General features: G+C 39.1%; 1 non-coding gene across 1 annotated transcript; it reads right to left on the bottom strand.

Moving 5' to 3' along the window:
• Window positions 1-1,961: 1,961 nt before the first annotated feature.
• LOC141650368 (small nucleolar RNA R71) lies at window positions 1,962-2,067 on the bottom strand. Its single transcript, XR_012546407.1, has one exon. It is a non-coding gene; the product is annotated as a small nucleolar RNA R71 (small nucleolar RNA).
• Window positions 2,068-20,451: the final 18,384 nt, after the last annotated feature.

The following is a 20,451-nucleotide window of genomic DNA, read 5'->3' as shown; positions in this document are numbered from 1 at the left end:
GTCCCTTATTCGTCCCATTTAGCATGCATTGTAAGGAGACGGAGATCTTAAAGCAGAGTCGTACCTCGGAATGCGTGAAGGAGGGTTCAATGGAAGCTGACATGATGAGTTTGGTGTTGATCTCAGTAGAAAGTACTCGATCGAGATGTTCTGGAGTTCGATCGAGTGGTTTGGCAGAAACTGGAGGCCGATCGAGTGGATTCATATGCACGATCGAAATGTGCTTTTGTGGGAATACTCGATCGAGAGCCTAAAGTGCTCGATCGAGAAGTTTAGCTGGAGAAGTCCTCGATCGAGTGGTCTGAAATGACTCGATCGAGTAGTTTGCTAGATTACACGGGTTATCTAATCCGTGTTAGGTTTATTTTGTTAATAATTTTGCTTCCCTATATAAGGAAGTTATTATTAGGTCTAAAATAAATTCTACACTTCTTAACTTTGCTTAATTACGTTCTTTGCTCTAATTTACTGCTGAAACTTTTCTGTCTCTTTTCTCCCCGGATTCAACCTTTGTAATCCCTCCTTACTCCTTAATCTTAATCTTAATCCTTGTTTGCTTTCATTAATTGCTTTCTTATTTAGTTTATGCTTTATTATTATTCATTCATTATGTCTCTAATTAGTATGCTTATTGTTATTTTTGTTGATTGCATTAAGAACATGAGTAGCTAATCTCCTTATATTAGGATTAGGGGATCCATGGTAGTATTGAGACGATGTAGTAAATAGACTAGATGATTTTGTGAGAATCTGTCACCATAGCAATATAACTGTAACATATTTAGTTGAGTGCACGCTTCTAAATAACATTAATTCGGTTAACTTTGTTCCTGGATCGGAAGATTGGAATAAACAGATCTGCTATGAACAGTAAACTACCCTAATGAGGACGGAAGTTAAGTTAGTGGAAATCTAGGGTGGATAGCGGACCGAAAGGACCTTTCCCTTGCCCTTCTCACAGTAGATTGTCTAGGCTATTTATGACTGAGTCGATAAACTGCCATGGTGAACCGAAATCCTGACATACCTCCTTTATCTGATCACTTATATACTATTTACTCACTTTAATACTCTTGCTTTATTTCTCTTGCCCCTTAACCTTTAGTAGTTTAGAAAATCAAATTTAAAACCCCCATTTGTGACCTAGATAGACGGACTTACAGATAGATACCTTGTCTCCCTGTGGAGATCGACCCTACTTATCACTAGCTTATGTTAGTTATATTTAGGTATTTATTTTTGGTACATAACGACCGTATCAAATTTTGGCGTCGTTGCCGGGGAGGTAATAGCCCTGTCTGTCTATTGTTGTTTCGTTTATTTCTTTCCGTCCCAGGGAATTTTTATTCCTTGAGACAGTTCTCACTTATTTCCTTCAATGCTGTGTATGCCCAGGTCAAACAGGTTAGAATTAGTTCTTGCTGATCCTGAGCCAGAGGGATCCTTTCGGCATAGACTTAGACTGCACAGGAAGATTCAAAAGGAAAACTTGAATACTTTTGAACCCGAGCTACAACATTTTCTGTTTGCAGAAGATCCGTCTTGTGAAGAAGACAACTCTAGTTCTGCTATAAAGCCAGTAAAGATGCCTAATATTGCGAGTCACTCACAGCCCACAGCTGCCTCGATCCCTAAAGGTTTCATGCTTGCGACCGAGGATGGTAATACTTTTGACATCCGACCATCCTATATTAATTTGGTCGAACGAAATCTATTTCGGGGTGTGGCGGGTGAAGATCCGCGAAAACATATGGAGGTCTTTACTGACTATTGCTCTACCATTCCCGCCACTAAGGAAGTGACCCATGATAAGATTAAGGAAGTCCCGTTTCCTTTCTCTTTGACCGACGGAGCCCGTGAGTGGCTCACTGATCTTGATCGTACTACAGCCGGTATCCCCAACTGGGAGACTCTTGCCCTTGCCTTTTATAAAAGGTACTTTCCTCCACAACGTACCAATCAGTTGAGAGGAAAAATTACATGTTTCAAGCAGGCACCTGATGAGAATTTTTATGAAGCTTGGTGTCGTTTCAAGAAGTTGGTGAGGTCTCTTCCTCATCATAGTTTTGATCAGTGGTTCTTGTGCAATTAGTTCTATAATGGGTTGTATGACGACCACCGTGCTATATTGGACGCCTCATCTAATGGGCGATTTCAGAAGAACAATGATGATGACAAAGGATGGGGAATGAATTATTGAGGAGATGGCTACCCATTGTGCTGAGTATGGGAACCCAAGAGATGGTATTCGCACAGTTCATTCAGTTGATAATGATGTAGTGGCTCAGTTGGAAGCCATGAATGCCCGTTTTGATAAATTAGAGTTGCAACATGCTGGTGATCAACAGACGGTTCACTTGTTGTCTAGACAAGAAACCGTTACTTGTGAGAGATGTGGGAGTAATGACGGTCACACTGCTGTTGATTGTCTAACTGAGAAGGAGCAAGTCCTTGCCTTTCAGCAATATAGGCAAGGAGGAGGTTCCTATTATAATAATCAGAGTGGAGTCCATCCCAATTTGAGATGGACTAGTCATAATGTGTTGAATCCTACACCTCCTCCGCAACAGCAACAAGCTTATGTTCCTCCTCACAAAGCTTAACAAGGCTTTCAAAAGCCTCCATCCTTTCCACCGCTGCATCAAGGAGCTTCTTCTAATGGAGTTAGTGAGTTAGCTGAGTTGAAGTCGATGATCCAATCATTGACTAAGTAGTTGCAGATGAGTGACCAACAGAAAGAAGCATCAATAAAGTCACTCGAGACCCAAGTAGCTCAACTTGCCGCTAGCCAATCTACAAGGAAGCCGAGTCATTTAACGTCTCAATCTGAGAAGAATCCACACGAGACGATAAATCTGATTAATTTGCGCAGTGGTCTTTCTTATCAAGGACCCAAATTATCAACTGTTGAGGACATATCAGACCCAGAAAGCGATGTTGCAGGCAGTGAACAGTCATCCATTGACGAAACCATGCTTAATCCGAAGAAAATAATCGATCGACTCATTTTTGGAGGTCGATCGAGAGGAATTGTTGAAGATATTACTCGATCGAGTGGCATTATGGATCGATCGAGTAAAGTTGATAATCAGGGATTCGATCGAGAGGGTGAAATTCCTCAATCGAGGGAAAATTCTGAAGAAATTGTTCGATCGAGTGATAACTTGCCTCGATCGACCAATGCTGATAAAGAAGGTTTCGATCGAGAAGCTGAAATAGCTCGATCGAGTGAAAAAGTTGCTGAAAGACCTCGATCGAGAGGTAAAAGAGATCAATTGAACAGAAATGAGTTTGAACCTATCGAGACATTGGAAGAAAGGAATAAAGGGCTCGAAATTCCTATCACGGTGCCCTTTATAAGGCGATTGCAGAACAACAAGGCTAACTAACAGTTCGGGAAGTTTGCTGAGATCCTGAAAAGCCTTCATGTCAACGTTCCCTTCGCCGAATTGCTTACCCAGGTTCCCTCTTACATGAAATTCATGAAAGAAATTTTATTGCGTAAGAGACACATAAATGACCACAAAACGGTGGCTTTGACTGAAGTAGGGACCGCCTTAGTTCAGAATAAGACACCACATAAACAATCAGACCCAGGTAGCTTTTCAATTCCTTGTCATATAGGGACCCACTTGATTGACAACTGATATAGGATTTATTTGTGCCGAATTTCCCTCTTTATTTTACGCATTCCGTCTCATATCGAGTCGGTTTAGTGTGCCTTTCCTTGCATTTTGTGCCCAATCCCCGTACTTGTGATTTTGTGTATCCGTTTGTAGGAACCGAGTCGAGTATAGAGGAATTGGGGCAAGAAAGGCATTCCAATGCCTTTACATGAAGAAAAGGGAAATGAGGAGCTGAGGACAATCCTCTGCCGGCAGGCCGGCAGCCGGCCCACCGGCAGGGGATGGTGCTGTGAGGAGAAAAGAGGAAAAACAAGCTAGAAGATGTTCTCTGCCGGCAGGCCGGCAGCCGGCCCACCGGCAGGGAACACAAATCCAACACTCAACATTCTGTAAAGAAGTTTTTGGCCAAGAAGTTGTAGAACGCGCTGCCGGCATAGGCAGCCGGCAGCCGGTCCACCGGCAGGGGGCAACTCTACATGAAGAAATGGAAGAAAAAGTCAAGAAGAAGAATTCTCTGCGCGGCCGGCGACAGAAGCCCACCCGGCAGGGAAATACACAACATTTATTTTCTCCAAGTTTTTGAAGAACTCGCTGCCGGCACAGGAGGCCAGCAGCCGGCCCGCCGGCACAGAAATACGCAGCACGCAAATGGGCTTTTTCTCTTTTCCTCCCTTAATCCAATGTAACACTATATATACCCCTCCCCTAATCAATTGAAAACACAACCCTAGATCTGAAAACTTTCCATATTTATTGTAATCTTTTCTTAATCAAGCCTTAATCTTTCCTTAATAATTATTAATTACTTAGTAAAATTAGTTAGTATTAGTAAGAATCAATTGTTTACACTTGGTTTTTGAAGATTGTATTGGGGGATTTTGAAGGTTTTCCTTCTTATTATTCAATCAAGCAATCACCTTTACTTGTGTTGGTATATCTCCTCTCTTATTTACTTGTTAATCATTTGTTTACATTTTGTTTTTGTCTCTTATAATTGGTATAATCATCTCCATGTTTTCTCTTTATGTTATTTGTTCTTCTCCTCTTATTAGCATGATTAACTCCAACATGAGTGAGTAGTTACCCTTCTAGGGTTTAAGGGGAGCCTAAATAGGATTAGTGGGCATGATTAGTTGATAAGTTTTGAGTCTTTGGAGTAGGAATTTGTCTTTCTTAGCATTGCATACAAGGTGTTTGACGAATTGTGTGAGTGAAAGCTTGTGTCTTTTTGTCTTAATAACTTAATTCCTCCTTTGAATGAAAATTTGTTGGTGGTCTTGTTGCATGTTTTTAAATAGTTGTTGCTCAACGAAAGTTGGTAACCGCCTCTAAGACGAACCCTCACCTTAGACTATTTTATTGACTTGTCGCCCTTAGTTCATTTAGGTGACCCCGAAGACCCTAGTCTCTTAATCAATCGTATTCATCTTCATTCAATCGTTTATTTAGTTGCTCTAGTAGTTAAAATCAAAACCCTTTTCCTTCATTTTTGACTAGACTTGGCTCTTAGTTAGGCTAAGTGGAAACCCCCGCCGTCTTCGTGTTCGACCCCGATTTACAACTAAATTGGGTTATTATTGTTGGCGGTAATTGTGTTGACCCCACCGTTGAAAACTTACCCATCAACAACGCGCTATGCGATTTAGGAGCTAGAGTGAGTGTCTTACCGTTGTCTCTCGCTAAGAGAATCGGTTTGACCAAGTTTAATTGTACCAATATGACCGTTCAGATGGCCTACCGTAGTATATCACGGCCACTAGGAGTTATAGAGGACATACTTGTAAAGATCGGGAGATTCTTTATTCCCGCAGACTTTATGGTCTTAGACATACCTGAGGACACTCATACCCCTATTATTTTAGGGCGACCATTTTTATTTACTGCTCGTGCAGTAATGGACGTCGGGGGCAAGACCCTTACATTTTGAGGTAGGAGACGAGGAGCTGATATTTCATCAGTCTAAATCTCGTAGGGCTCCCATGCAAGTTTAACCTTGCAATGCCCTACCCTCTATTGACCCAGATACAGACACTCCAGCTGTGAATATTGAATATTGCGCTGCTATTGTAATCCCTCCGCCTCAGATTGAGAGCGAAAAGGAGGACCATTCTGCTGTTTTCCTTGCTGCAGGTACAGATAGAGTGGATGCTGGAGATGCTATCGGTCAAGGTACAGTAAAGTTCAATTCAAGTGATGGGAATGCCACCAATGCAGATGGGAATGTCAAGAAGAAGAAGAAAGTTAGAGCGTACGTAGATGCCAACTATTCTCCTTCCATCAGTTCGAGTTCAACCTCGTGGCGATCAAAGAGGACGGTCCGAGATGCTGAAGGGACCTCCTCCAGTCAGAAGCCCTCTTGTGGGTTACTATAGTGTTTTGGACGATAAGCGGGGAATGCCCCCTTGTAACAATTTGTAATTTTGAATTTCCGTTAAGACATTTTAATTGCGTTTTTAGACTGTTAGACAGTAGCTTAGTTAGTTTTAGCGAAAACCGAATATAGACTGCTTATTTTTGTAATTTGGTATTTGCGGGATGTATTTTTGCGTGTTTCTATGCATGTTTGGGGAATATATATCGCATTGGGACGTCTGCCATATGAAAACACCTCGATCGAGTACTTTTTGTACTCGATCGAGAGGATTGCCCAGGATTTTTGTTCGATCGAGCAGTTTATAGCTCTCGATCGAATTGTCAAAAGGAAGGAGTTCTCGATCGAGGATATTTTTACTCGATCGAGCAGCATGGATGATGAAGTCCTCGATCGAGTGGTTTCAAATCACTCGATCGAGTGACTATTCCTATTAAACGCAGGAAGTATTTCTTTTCAACTTCTATTTTCAGTCTAACATATCTCCCTCTAAGTTTATGCGATAAACCCTTCGACAATACCCCCCAAATTCCTCCTTTTTCTTCTCTTTTTACCAAAATCACCACCCACTTTATGTTTATAAATTGATTTTCGACAAAAACCGTCAATTTTCCCTTTCAATTTCGTGTTTGTTGCGGTTCAAATTGGGTATTAGGGTTTGTGCGAGTCGAATTTTAATTCAACTAATTTGCTGCAATTTTTGTCGATTTCCTTGCTTTCTCTTGTGGGTTATCAATCAAGTAAGTTTTCCCCTTTCATTTTTGTTAATTTATTGTTGTTTTCGACCTGATTTAGGCATCTAGGGTTCGAATTTTTCGGAAATTCGTGTTGAATTAGGGGAAATTCGTGTTTAATTGCTAAATTGATTAGGTTTTGCCCTTACTTGATTGATTAGGATGGATAGTAACACAATATCTTCGACTAGCTCGACTGTTACCCTATCCTTGACTGAGACGGTGGTCGCTGCTGCTGCCACCGTCGTTTCTGGTTCTACTGCTGCTGCAACTACTGTTACTGCTTCTGGTACCGTTCCTTCTACGGTGACGACCCCTGCTGCGTCGTCACCAGCTGTCACAGCTGCTTACAGGGCTGTCCTAGTACCCCGCCCAGTCACTACTGGACTCGCTTCTTCTTCGGGTACTGGAGGGCGTGGACGGGGTCGAGGATGAGGTACGCCTGCTGCTGGACGTGCCACGTTCCGTGCCGATGAGTCCTTGGACCCACATCCCGACTACCCACAGGTACGTTTTGTTAACTCTATTCATCGTACCCGCTTTTTCGACTTAGAGAGTTGTGACTTTGCGTCTACTAAATTTTTGTGTCGGAAATCCCTTGGGTAGTTGGGTATTTACGAGCCTGTAGCTGAGATTTTGAACGGGGCGGGGATGACTGGACTGACCACTATGAGTGCCTTGACCTATAAGGAGCTGACCCTTGAGTTTTTCAGCTCCTTCATTTTTTCTGCTGCTGCCTACGCCACTGACCGAGACTGTGCGTGTGTCTCATTCCGGTTGTTTAATCGGACTATGACCTGGACCTTAGATGAGTTTGGTAGTAGGTTAGGACTGTCTTCCCACAGTGAGTCGGACCCTCCTAGGAAGGTCCTACATATTTTTTGGAGGACTTTGTCACAGACGCCCTTTGAGGAGCGCAGACTCGCTCATGTCCACCTCCCCCCGGCCCGTTACTTCTTGCGTCTCATTGGTGGGATGATTTTAGGCCGTAAAGAGCCCAATAACATTAATAATGTTGAGTTATCGATTCTCGGGGGCTATCTAAACATTGATAGCGAGGGCTCCTTTGTTCTTAACATCGCCTATTTGACTGCTCAGTATTTTAACACTGTTGGGAAGAAGAAGTCGGGCACCATTGTCTGTGGTGGCATAGCCATCTACCTTGCCCGCTCTATCTTCCCTGTCTTCCCTCGTGACCTGGCACATGTAGACACTGATAGGTACTGTAATACCCCGTAATTTCGTAAGCGTTTACAAGAATGATTTATGTAATTTGGATAATTAATTAAAAGGTTGAAAGGTTAATATTTAATAATTGTGAATAAGACAGAATGATATAATAAAGTAATAAATAATAGAATTGCGAGTCGGGATGGAAATTGGGTAATGATAATACACGATAATTCATATAATGGTAATAAACGATAATTATGTTATAATAATGATAATAGTAATTCTAATAATAATAATATTCATAATAATAATAGTAATAAGTTAATTACATAGTTTCCTAATTGCTCTCTTATAGATCTAAACCTACCCTATAAATAGAGATAAATACCTTGCGCTAGTTTATGATATGCAAACTGAAAATTTGAGAGAAGAGGAGGAGACGTAGAAGGAATTAAGACGGAATTTATATCGCTAATTAACTCGAGGTAAGCCGTCTCATGTATATACTTTGCTTTGCTATAACTTGTAAACTAGACTACCGTTTGACGAACTAAGACAGTCACCATGACCGTGGATCATCAGGGTCTGACCAGGATCCATCGTTGACCGCCATTGACCGTCGAAATAGGGGTGTTTGAAGGGGGTTTTATGGGTGGTTGCTTATGTGGTTCTACACGTATTACAGGGTTTTGAACCGAAAACAGAGGCTTGGCTGACATGGGTTTGGGGTAGGGTGGTTCCTGGTGTTGGGTAAACATATGTGGTGGTAAAGGGTGGTTTTTGCCGTGGTTGGTTGGCCGGAAAACGCAGGGGGTGGTGGTTCGTAATTGAGACCGTGTTTTAACAAGGGGATTTAAACGCACTGGACTCGACTCGAACCGTGACTATTTTGAGACCAGACTTTGGTGGTTGGCTAGGGGGTGATTAGTCGACCATATTAGTGGTCCTAGGGAGGCTGAAGGTTGCACGTGGTTCAAAGGGTGACGGAGTTTTGCGAAAACAGAGGAGTTTTGTTGCTTGTTGTTATTGTTGGCGGTGTCGTGGGTTGTGGTCGTGAGTGGTTGTGACGGGTCGGTTAGTGTCGTGGCTAGGATGGCAGAGAGAGTTTCAGGTGGTGGTGGTTGCCGGTTTGTGGATGTATGGGTGGTGGTGTTTGGTGTGTCGTGTTGTGTTATGGGTGCAGGCTGTTGTTGTTTCGTTTCTGTTGGCTTCTGTTATGGTGAGTGCAGGGGAGTGTCAGGCGGGAGTGGTGCTGGTTAGGGGGTGGCCACCGTGGCTGGGTGGTCCACGGTGGAAGCTGTGTGAGTCGGGTACGGTGCTGCCGAGGTGTTGTGAGGTGTGTGTGGGGTAAGGGAAGACGTGAGGGTATAGTGTGGGTTATGACTTGTTTTTTTTATTATTATATAATGGGTGTTGGGTTTTAGTTGATGACGGGTTTATTTGGGTGTTGACACGTGTTTATTCATGGGTTGGTTAATTCAGTTGGGTTTTTAATTAATAAGTTAAATGGTAAATGCAATTATCGTTATAATTTATGAATAATTAGATGGGCTGTTTTTTAAGACGGGTTTAAATTACGAAGTTGCGTAATAATTAATATAATTAATTAGTTCAATCGTTTTATAATTTATATAACTAGAATAATTAGTAATTATAATTATTATAATTACTATTAGGTGACGGTTTTGAGGTGAAGTATTTCTGAGTCGTGCTTGAGCTGCTTAATTGGATTCGCTATCAGATTATATTTACTACGAGGTAGGATAATCTACTCAACTATATCTAGTTTGCGTGTTTAATACGAGAATGTATTGAAAGGATGATTGGTGTATTATTGCTTATTTAATTAAGCTAATTGAGTGATTAACTTTGTTAATTGTTGGAGTTGTTTATATTTTATACGATTATATTGTGGAATGGTTTATGAGAATTGGACTGCCCCAGGCTTAGTCTCTGGTGGATAACATGAGTGGTAGTTGGACTGCCCCAGGCCTAGTCTCTGGTGGATAACGTGTGTGATTAATTGGAAGGCCCCAGGCTTAGTCTCTGGTGGATAACGTGTGTGAGTATTTGGACTGCCCCAGGCTTAGTCTCTCGTGGATAACGTGGACGGTAATGTCGAGATGTGTCATGTGAACAATTAAGATTGGAATATTGATAGTTGTGAGAGATTGGTTGTTTTAATGTATTTTATCCTACTCAACCATTCGTTGACGTGTTTGCTTCTGTGTCAAAATAAAATTGATGCCTGATTTAATTGATGGCATCCTGTGGTGAACCATTTAATATTTCCGGTTAAATGGGGAGCAGATTTAAATAGCAGGTTTTGAGTTAGCTGGATATGGGGAGCTTGGGCGTGTGAGCTTTCGGACCTCCAAGAGTCTAGATCACAAATGTAGTTATATCACTTATTTAATTTCCGCTGCGAGTTGTATTTATTTTTACATTAAGTTCTAGTTGATTAAAAATTGTAAGACATATGTAATCATTAAAGTTTTTATTTAATGTACTTTGGTGAGTTGGACTTTGTTATCTACTACCTCGGGAAACCGAGATGGTAACACTCTCATTTTCTTGAGAATGTCTAGCTAAAGGCTCCCGAAAAAATGGGGGTGTTACAAAGTGGTATAAGAGCAAAACGATCCTCAAGCCTAACCAATGAATAATAATGAACTTAGGATGTGTCTAAATAAAATGAACCCCAGATGGAAACTGTTAGGAGCCGCTCTTAGTGCAATTAAGAAGGGTCCCTTAATTCGTACCATGGCCCTCTCAGTTTTGAACCGGGAACCCTGAGAGAATACTTGAGATTGTGGGTAATTTAAAATGAATATTGTTTGTTTTGTCTTGAAAGTTCCCGTTGCTTTGTTCAATGTTGTTTCATTGATGATTGCGGTTACGGGGACGTAACCTTATTTTATGGAGGAGTGGTGTGACATGATTTATTTTAAACATTTTTATAATCATGTTGATATGAGGAAGTATGTTGGCATGTATGTGGAAGGTGTGAATATGACTAAATATGTAAAGTATTAATTATTGTGTAGAATTGTGAAAATGTGATTTTGGTCAATTTCGCGAAATTTTACTCTTGATTGTTCTAACTGTCATTTACCGTCTGTTAAAAATCCTTGTACAAAAATTTTATATGTGATACCCTTGTGAGTTAGCTTTCATATGCCACTGGTCTCGTGTTCAAATGATAAAGGATTTAGGAGAAATAAATATTTTAGTGGACAGTGGTCAGAATATTCCTGTACGGTGATGTTTTTGCGCCATGTTTTTGTAAAAATTGCCATTTAAAAAATACCTGTCGATTTAGTTTAATTCCAACTCTATTGTTTACAATATTCGTATAAGTTTCTAAATTGATAAGCCACGTTGAAAGGTAAATTTTTGACAATTAATAGTGATTTTTACAATTTGACCTAAGTTTCTGACAAGTTGCTGTGAAATTTCTATTTCGACCAAGTAGTTTGTAAAATGCATTACAAATTGATATTATGAGTTTTTGACTTGATTCTTTTTCTCATAGTTTACTAACTCTCTGTATTTTCAAAAAAAGTATAAAATCTCAAGAATTAATTGTGTTATTAGTTATTTATGATTTTTAGAAGTGGTAACATGTTTTCCATAGTTTTGAACAAATGATAGTTTTTGTTTCTTAATATTTTAATATTGTGAATTGTATGAAGTAGATTACTATGTCTAGTGATATGCGGAATGTGTTCCCTAAGCCTTTTATTTATATTAGTTGCATCCATGTTTAAGTTAGATATCATTATTAAGAAAAGACTAAACAATTGTGTGTATTTTGTTATAGATTGTTATTTATCTTGGCAATGTATTCGTCGGTAGTTAAGTGAAGTATTTGAGTTTAAATAAAGCTAGTTCGAGTATACTGTATGTTGTGGTTTTGCTATTTAGAACTAAATAAAAGATTTTGTTATTCATTTAATCATTACTTGGAGTTGTGTTGAAATAATAGTTGACTTGTGTTACGGTGTGTGTTCTTGATTTTGTGGCATTCCAGTAAGGATTTGGTTGTTCCGATTGTTTGTTATTTCGAACTTCTGGGACGAAGTTTATTTTTAGGGGGAAGGAATGTGATACTACGAATATTTTGAGTTATTGTTATGATACCTTGTGATAAGATTGGGGTGGTTGATAATCGTAAATGGATGATTATGTTAGATGGTGCTTAGTTGTGAGGATGTTTATAAGTGATGTGGTGGTAGTTGTCGGCGAACTTCGGGACGAAGTTCATTTTAAGGGGGGAAGACTGTAATACCCCGTAATTTCGTAAGCGTTTACAAGAATGATTTATGTAATTTGGATAATTAATTAAAAGGTTAAAAGGTTAATATTTAATAATTGCGAATAAGATTTAAATGATATAATAAAGTAATAAATAATAGAATTGCGAGTCGGGATGGAAATTGGGTAATAATAATACACGATAATTCATATAATGGTAATAAATGATAATTATGTTATAATAATAATAATAATAGTAATTCTAATAATAATATTCATAATAATAATAGTAATAAGTTAATTACATAGTTGCCTAATTGCTCTCTTATAGATCTAAACCTACCATATAAATAGAGATAAATACCTTGCCCTAGTTTATGATATGCAAACTGAAAATTTGAGAGAAGAGGAGGAGACGTAGAAGGAATTAAGACGGAATTTATATCGCTAATTAACTCGAGGTAAGCCGTCTCATGTATATACTTTGCTTTGCTATAACTTGTAAACTAGACTACCGTTTGACGAACTAAGACAGTCACCATGACCGTGGATCATCAGGGTCTGACCAAGATCCGTCGTTGACCGCCATTGACCGTCGAAATAGGGGTGTTTGAAGGGGCTTTTTATGGGTGGTAGCTTATGTGGTTCTACACGTATTATACGGTTTTGAACCGAAAACAGAGGCTTGGCTGACCTGGGTTTGGGGTAGGGTGGTTCCTTGTGTTGGGTAAACATATGTGGTGGTAAAGGGTGGTTTTTGCCGTGGTTGGTTGAATGGAAAACGCAGGGGGTGGTGGTTCATAATTGAGACCGTGTTTTAACAGGGGGATTTAAACCCACTGGACTCGACACGAACCGTGACTATTTTGAGACCAGACTTAGGTGGTTGGCTCGGGGGTGATTAGTCGACCATATTGGTGGTCCTAGGGAGGCTGAAGATTGCACGTGGTTCAAAGGGTGACAGAGTTTTGCGAAGACAGAGGAGTTTTGTTGCTTGTTGTTATTGTTGGCGGTGTCGTGGGTTGTGGTCGTGAGTGGTTGTGACGGGTCGGTTAGTGTCGTGGCTAGGATGGCAGAGAGAGTTTCAGGTGGTGGCGGTTGCCGGTTTGTGGGTGTATGGGTGGTGGTGCTTGGTGTGTCGTGTTGTGTTATGGGTGCAGGCTGTTGTTGTTTCGTTTCTGTTGGCTACTGTTATGGTGAGTGCAAGGGAGTGTCAGGCGGGAGTGGTGCTGGTCAGGGGGTGGCCACCGTGGCTGGGTGGTCCACGGTGGAAGCTGTGTGAGTCGGGTATGGGGCTACCGAGGGGTTGTGAGGTGTGTGTGGGGTAAGGGAAGACGTGAGGGTATAGTGTGGGTTATGACTTGTTTTTTTTATTATTATATAATGGGTGTTGGGTTTTAGTTGATGACGGGTTTATTTGGGTGTTGACACGTGTTTATTCATGGGTTGGTTAATTCAGACGGGTTTTTAATTAATAAGTTAAATGGTAAATGCAATTATCGTTATAATTTATGAATAATTAGCTGAGCTGTTTTTTAAGACGGGTTTAAATTACGAAGTTGCGTAATAATTAATATAATTAATTAGTTCAATCGTTTTATAATTTATATAACTAGAATAATTAGTAATTATAATTATTATAATTGCTATTAGGTGACGGTTTTGAGGTGAAGTATTTCTGAGTCGTGCTTGAGCTGCTTAATTGGATTCGCTATCGGATTATATTTACTACGAGGTAGGATAATCTACTCAACTATATCTAGTTTGCGTGTTTAATACGAGAATGTATTGAAAGGATGATTGGTGTATTATTGCTTATTTAATTAAGCTAATTGAGTGATTAACTTTGTTAATTGTTGGAGTTGTTTATATTTTATCTGATTATATTGTGGAATGGTTTATGAGAATTGGACTGCCCCAGGCTTAGTCTCTGGTGGATAACATGAGTGGTAGTTGGACTGCCCCAGGCCTAGTCTCTGGTGGATAACGTGTGTGATTAATTGGAAGGCCCCAGGCTTAGTCTCTGGTGGATAACGTGTGTGAGTATTTGGACTGCCCCAGGCTTAGTCTCTGGTGGATAACGTGGACGGTAATGTCGAGATGTGTCATGTGAACAATTGAGATTGGAATATTGATAGTTGTGAGAGATTGGTTGTTTTAATGTATTTTATCCTACTCAACCATTCGTTGACGTGTTTGCTTCTGTGTCAAAATAAAATTGATGCCTGCTTTAATTGATTGCATCCTGTGGTGAACCATTTAATATTTCCTAAAATGGGGAGCGATTTAAATAACGAGTTTTTGAGTTAGCTGGATATGGGGAGCTTGGGCGTGTGAGCTTTCGGACCTCCAAGAGTCTAGATCACAAATGTAGTTATATCACTTATTTAATTTCCGCTGCGAGTTGTATTTATTTTTACATTAAGTTCTAGTTGATTAAAAATTGTAAGACATATGTAATCATTAAAGTTTTTATTTAATGTACTTTGGTGAGTTGGACTTTGTTATCTACTACCTCGGGAAACCGAGATGGTAACACTCTCATTTTCTTGAGAATGTCTAGCTAAAGGCTCCCGAAAAAATGGGGGTGTTACAAAGTGGTATAAGAGCAAAACGATCCTCAGGCCTAACCAATGAATAATAATGAACTTAGGATGTGTCTAAATAAAATGAACCCCAGATGGAAACTGTTAGGAGCCGCTCTTAGTGCAATTAAGAAGGGTCCCTTAATTCGTACCATGGCCCTCTCAGTTTTGAACCGGGAACCCTGAGAGAATACTTGAGATTGTGGGTAATTTAAAATGAATATTGTTTGTTTTGTCTTGAAAGTTCCGTTGCTTTGTTCAATGTTGTTTCATTGATGATTGCGATTACTGGGACGTAACCTTATTTTATGGAGGAGTGGTGTGACATGATTTATTTTAAACATTTTTATAATCATGTTGATATGAGGAAGTATGTTGGCATGTATGCGGAAGGTGTGAATATGACTAAATATGTAAAGTATTAATTATTGTGTAGAATTGTGAAAATGTGATTTTGGTCAATTTCGCGAAATTTTACTCTTGATTGTTCTAACTGTCATTTACCGTCTGTTAAAAATCCTTGTACAAAAAATTTATATGTGATACCCTTGTGAGTTAGCTTTCATATGCCACTGGTCTCGTGTTCAAATGATAAAGGATTTAGGAGAAATAAATATTTTAGTGGACAGTGGTCAGAATATTCCTGTACGGTGATGTTTTTGAGCCATGTTTTTGTAAAAATTGCCGTTTAAAAAATACCTGTCGATTTAGTTTAATTCCAACTCTATTGTTTACAATATTCGTATAAGTTTCTAAATTGATAAGCCACGTTGAAAGGTAAATTTTTGACAATTAATAGTGATTTTTACAATTTGACCTAAGTTTCGACAAGTTGCTTTGTGAAATTTCTATTTCGACCAAGTAGTTTGTAAAATGCATTACAAATTGATATTATGAGTTTTTGACTTGATTCTTTTTCTCATAGTTTACTAACTCTCTGTATTTTCAAAAAAAGTATAAAATCTCAAGAATTAATTGTGTTATTAGTTATCTATGATTTTTAGAAGTGGTAACATGTTTTCCATAGTTTTGAACAAATGATAGTTTTTGTTTCTTAATATTTTAATATTGTGAATTGTATGAAGTAGATTACTATGTCTAGTGATATGCGGAATGTGTTCCCTAAGCCTTTTATTTATATTAGTTGCATCCATGTTTAAGTTAGATATCATTATTAAGAAAAGACTAAACAATTGTGTGTATTTTGTTATAGATTGTTATTTATCTTGGCAATGTATTCGTCGGTAGTTAAGTGAAGTATTTGAGTTTAAATAAAGCTAGTTCGAGTATACTGTATGTTGTGGTTTTGCTATTTAGAACTAAATAAAAGATTTTGTTATTCATTTAATCATTACTTGGAGTTGTGTTGAAATAATAGTTGACTTGTGTTACGGTGTGTGTTCTTGATTTTGTGGCATTCCAGTAAGGATTTGGTTGTTCCGATTGTTTGTTATTTCGAACTTCTGGGATGAAGTTTATTTTTAGGGGGAAGGAATGTGATACTACGAATATTTTGAGTTATTGTTATGATACCTTCTGATAAGATTGGTGTGGTTGATAATCGTAAATGGATGATTATGTTAGATGGTGCTTAGTTGTGAGGATGTTTATAAGTGATGTGGTGGTAGTTGTCGGCGAACTTCGGGACGAAGTTCATTTTAAGGGGGGAAGACTGTAATACCCCGTAATTTCGTAAGCGTTTACAAGAATGATTTATGTAATTTGGATAATTAATTAAAAGGTTAAAAGGTTAATATTTAATAATTGCGAATAAGACAGAATGATATAATAAAGTAATAAATAATAGAATTGCGAGTCGGGATGGAAATTGGGTAATAATAATACACGATAATTCATATAATGGTAATAAATGATAATTATGTTATAATAATAATAATAATAGTAATTCTAATAATAATATTCATAATAATAATAGTAATAAGTTAATTACATAGTTGCCTAATTGCTCTCTTATAGATCTAAACCTACCATATAAATAGAGATAAATACCTTGCCCTAGTTTATGATATGCAAACTGAAAATTTGAGAGAAGAGGAGGAGACGTAGAAGGAATTAAGACGGAATTTATATCGCTAATTAACTCGAGGTAAGCCGTCTCATGTATATACTTTGCTTTGCTATAACTTGTAAACTAGACTACCGTTTGACGAACTAAGACAGTCACCATGACCGTGGATCATCAGGGTCTGACCAAGATCCGTCGTTGACCGCCATTGACCGTCGAAATAGGGGTGTTTGAAGGGGGTTTTTATGGGTGGTAGCTTATGTGGTTCTACACGTATTATACGGTTTTGAACCGAAAACAGAGGCTTGCTGACCTGGGTTTGGGGTAGGGTGGTTCCTTGTGTTGGGTAAACATATGTGGTGGTAAAGGGTGGTTTTTGCCGTGGTTGGTTGGCCGGAAAACGCAGGGGGTGGTGGTTCATAATTGAGACCGTGTTTTAACAAGGGGATTTAAACCCACTGGACTCGACACGAACCGTGACTATTTTGAGACCAGACTTAGGTGGTTGGCTCGGGGGTGATTAGTCGACCATATTGGTGGTCCTAGGGAGGCTGAAGGTTGCACGTGGTTCAAAGGGTGACGGAGTTTTGCGAAGACAGAGGAGTTTTGTTGCTTGTTGTTATTGTTGGCGGTGTCGTGGGTTGTGGTCGTGAGTGGTTGTGACGGGTCGGTTAGTGTCGTGGCTAGGATGGCAGAGAGAGTTTCAGGTGGTGGCGGTTGCCGGTTTGTGGGTGTATGGGTGGTGGTTCTTGGTGTGTCGTGTTGTGTTATGGGTGCAGGCTGTTGTTGTTTCGTTTCTGTTGGCTACTGTTATGGTGAGTGCAAGGGAGTGTCAGGCGGGAGTGGTGCTTGTCAGGGGGTGGCCACCGTGGCTGGGTGGTCCACGGTGGAAGCTGTGTGAGTCGGGTATGGTGCTACCGAGGGGTTGTGAGGTGTGTGTGGGGTAAGGGAAGACGTGAGGGCATGGTGTGGGTTATGACTTGTTTTTTTTTATTATTATATAATGGGTGTTGGGTTTTAGTTGAAGACGGGTTTATTTGGGTGTTGACACGGGTTTATTCATGGGTTGGTTAATTCAGACGGGTTTTTAATTAATAAGTTAAATGGTAAATGCAATTATCGTTATAATTTATGAATAATTAGCTGAGCTGTTTTTTAAGACGGGTTTAAATTACGAAGTTGCGTAATAATTAATATAATTAATTAGTTCAATCGTCTTATAATTTATATAACTAGAATAATTAGTAATTATAATTATTATAATTGCTATTAGGTGACGGTTTTAAGGTGAAGTATTTCTGAGTCGTGCTTGAGCTGCTTAATTGGATTCGCTATCGGATTATATTTACTACGAGGTAGGATAATCTACTCAACTATATCTAGTTTGCGTGTTTAATACGAGAATGTATTGAAAGGATGATTGGTGTATTATTGCTTATTTAATTAAGCTAATTGAGTGATTAACTTTGTTAATTGTTGGAGCTGTGTATAGTTTATACGATTATATTGTGGAATGGTTTATGAGAATTGGACTGCCCCAGGCTTAGTCTCTGGTGGATAACGTGAGTGGTAGTTGGACTGCCCCAGTCCTAGTCTCTGGTGGATAACGTGTGTGATTAATTGGAAGGCCACAGGCTTAGTCTCTGGTGGATAACGTGTGTGAGTATTTGGACGGCCCCAGGCTTAGTCTCTGGTGGATAACGTGGACGGTAATGTCGAGATGTGTCATGTGAACAATTGAGATTGGAATATTGATAGTTGTGAGAGATCGGTTGTTTTAATGTATTTTATCCTACTCAACCATTGGTTGACGTGTTTGCTTCTGTGTCAAAATAAAATTGATGCCTGCTTTAATTGAAGGCATCCTGTGGTGAACCATTTAATATTTCCGGTTAAACGGGGAGCAGATTTAAATTGCAGGTTTTGAGTTAGCTGGATATGGGGAGCTTGGGCGTGTGAGCTTTCGGACCTGCAGAAGTCTAGATCACAAATGTAGTTATATCACTTATTTAATTTCCGCTGCGAGTTGTATTTATTTTTACATTAAGTTCTAGTTGATTAAAAATTGTAAGACATATGTAATCATTAAAGTTTTTATTTATAGTACTTTGGTGAGTTGGACTTTGTTATCTACTACCTCGGGAAACCGTGATGGTAACGCTCTCATTTACTTGGGAATGTCTAGCTAAAGGCTCCCGAATAAATGAGGGTGTTACAGGTACCTAGATCTCTCTGCCATGTTGGCAATGTTTTGGCTAGCTTATGACCAGCGGACTTGGAAGATTTGTGGTTCCTTGTCCGTGGTCTTACCTTCCACCGACCTACCCCATCTTGTAACTTTGGCCACTCTTAGGGGTAGTTTAACTCCACCTTTGACCTTCTACCTGTTGGAGGTGGTGTCCTCCAGTTAGTGCGGATAACGTCATTGCACATACACTTGTACGGACAAGTGGGAGCTTGTTGGGGCTGGTGTCCTTTACAGTTAGTGCAAGGACTTATAAATCTCTAAAAGGATCAAAGGGTATACTTTTGTATCATAATCAGTTGGTCCACGTTTATCAATAACGGTTGGCTTGCTAGATAAGTTTGACGTTATTGTCATTCTGATGGCGGTGATCAACGGTCCCTAAAAGTCACACCTATAGGATACGTTTGAGAGATGTGACGGTATGAAAATACAGTCATGTAGATGCCAAATTTGACTAACCAGTTAGTCTGAGTTATTTGACTAATAATTAGTCAAAATGTGATGTTGAGATATTTTATTTAATGCGGATTAAATAATAACGGCTAAGGCGGATTAAGCAGTTAATTCGTAAATTAAATATAAAGCGATTTATATTTAATTAAATGTATATTGAATATAATTATACAATATTGTCTTTGTCGGACATGTATTAATAATTCAACTAACCCGTATTATTAGTTGATGCCTTAATTTCCGATAACCGATGACAGTTTATAATGAAACCGCGTCATATACACTTAGCGAATTACATGTCGGACTACGAGTTAAGATGAAGAGGAAATGAAAGCCCATTCCTCTCCCTTGGACTCGGTTTTGGCCGAATGGGATAGACAAAAGAGAGCTCTCTCTCTTTTGTAACCTAATGCTAATTCATTTGCAAAACAACTAGGGTTTTGGAGATCAATTTCTCTCTAAAACCTAGATCTCTCATCTAAGCAAAACACACAAAATAATCCTCTCAATATTGCAAGGCAATTAGAGGATTCATTCTAGCACAAGGGCATTTCTCGGACAATCTTGGGTGCAACAATTAGGAGGAGATCTACTTTGATCTCTCATTGCCGAATTGCACTAGGACCGGAGGTTATTACTTAATCTTTATCGTTTCATTATGTTTTTCGTTTATGACCATGTTTCACATATTAAATTTACGTTATAATCCTTAAATTTAAAGGGTCTTATACGGATATTTCCCTTCAAGTGGTATCAGAGCGAGGCCACGTAAATTTTTCTATGTGATTTTCATCAAACGAATTCTGAATCGATGAATTTTTGTTCAAAAAAAATGTCACGGTTGCAATTTTTTTTCTCGGCAATTTTTTAATTGCTGCGTTTTTTTTTGTTTTGTGCCTTGTGATCCGTGTCTTGTATACACGGTGATGGTTGTCTTTTGTTTTGTTTTCATTTTGATCTTTGCATATTGTTTTGTAA

Source organism: Silene latifolia, chromosome 3 (genome assembly GCF_048544455.1).
Source record: "Silene latifolia isolate original U9 population chromosome 3, ASM4854445v1, whole genome shotgun sequence".
NCBI lineage: Eukaryota > Viridiplantae > Streptophyta > Magnoliopsida > Caryophyllales > Caryophyllaceae > Silene > Silene latifolia.
Note: the sequence above shows the minus strand (reverse complement) of the source record. Positions and strands in the feature narration are given on the sequence as shown.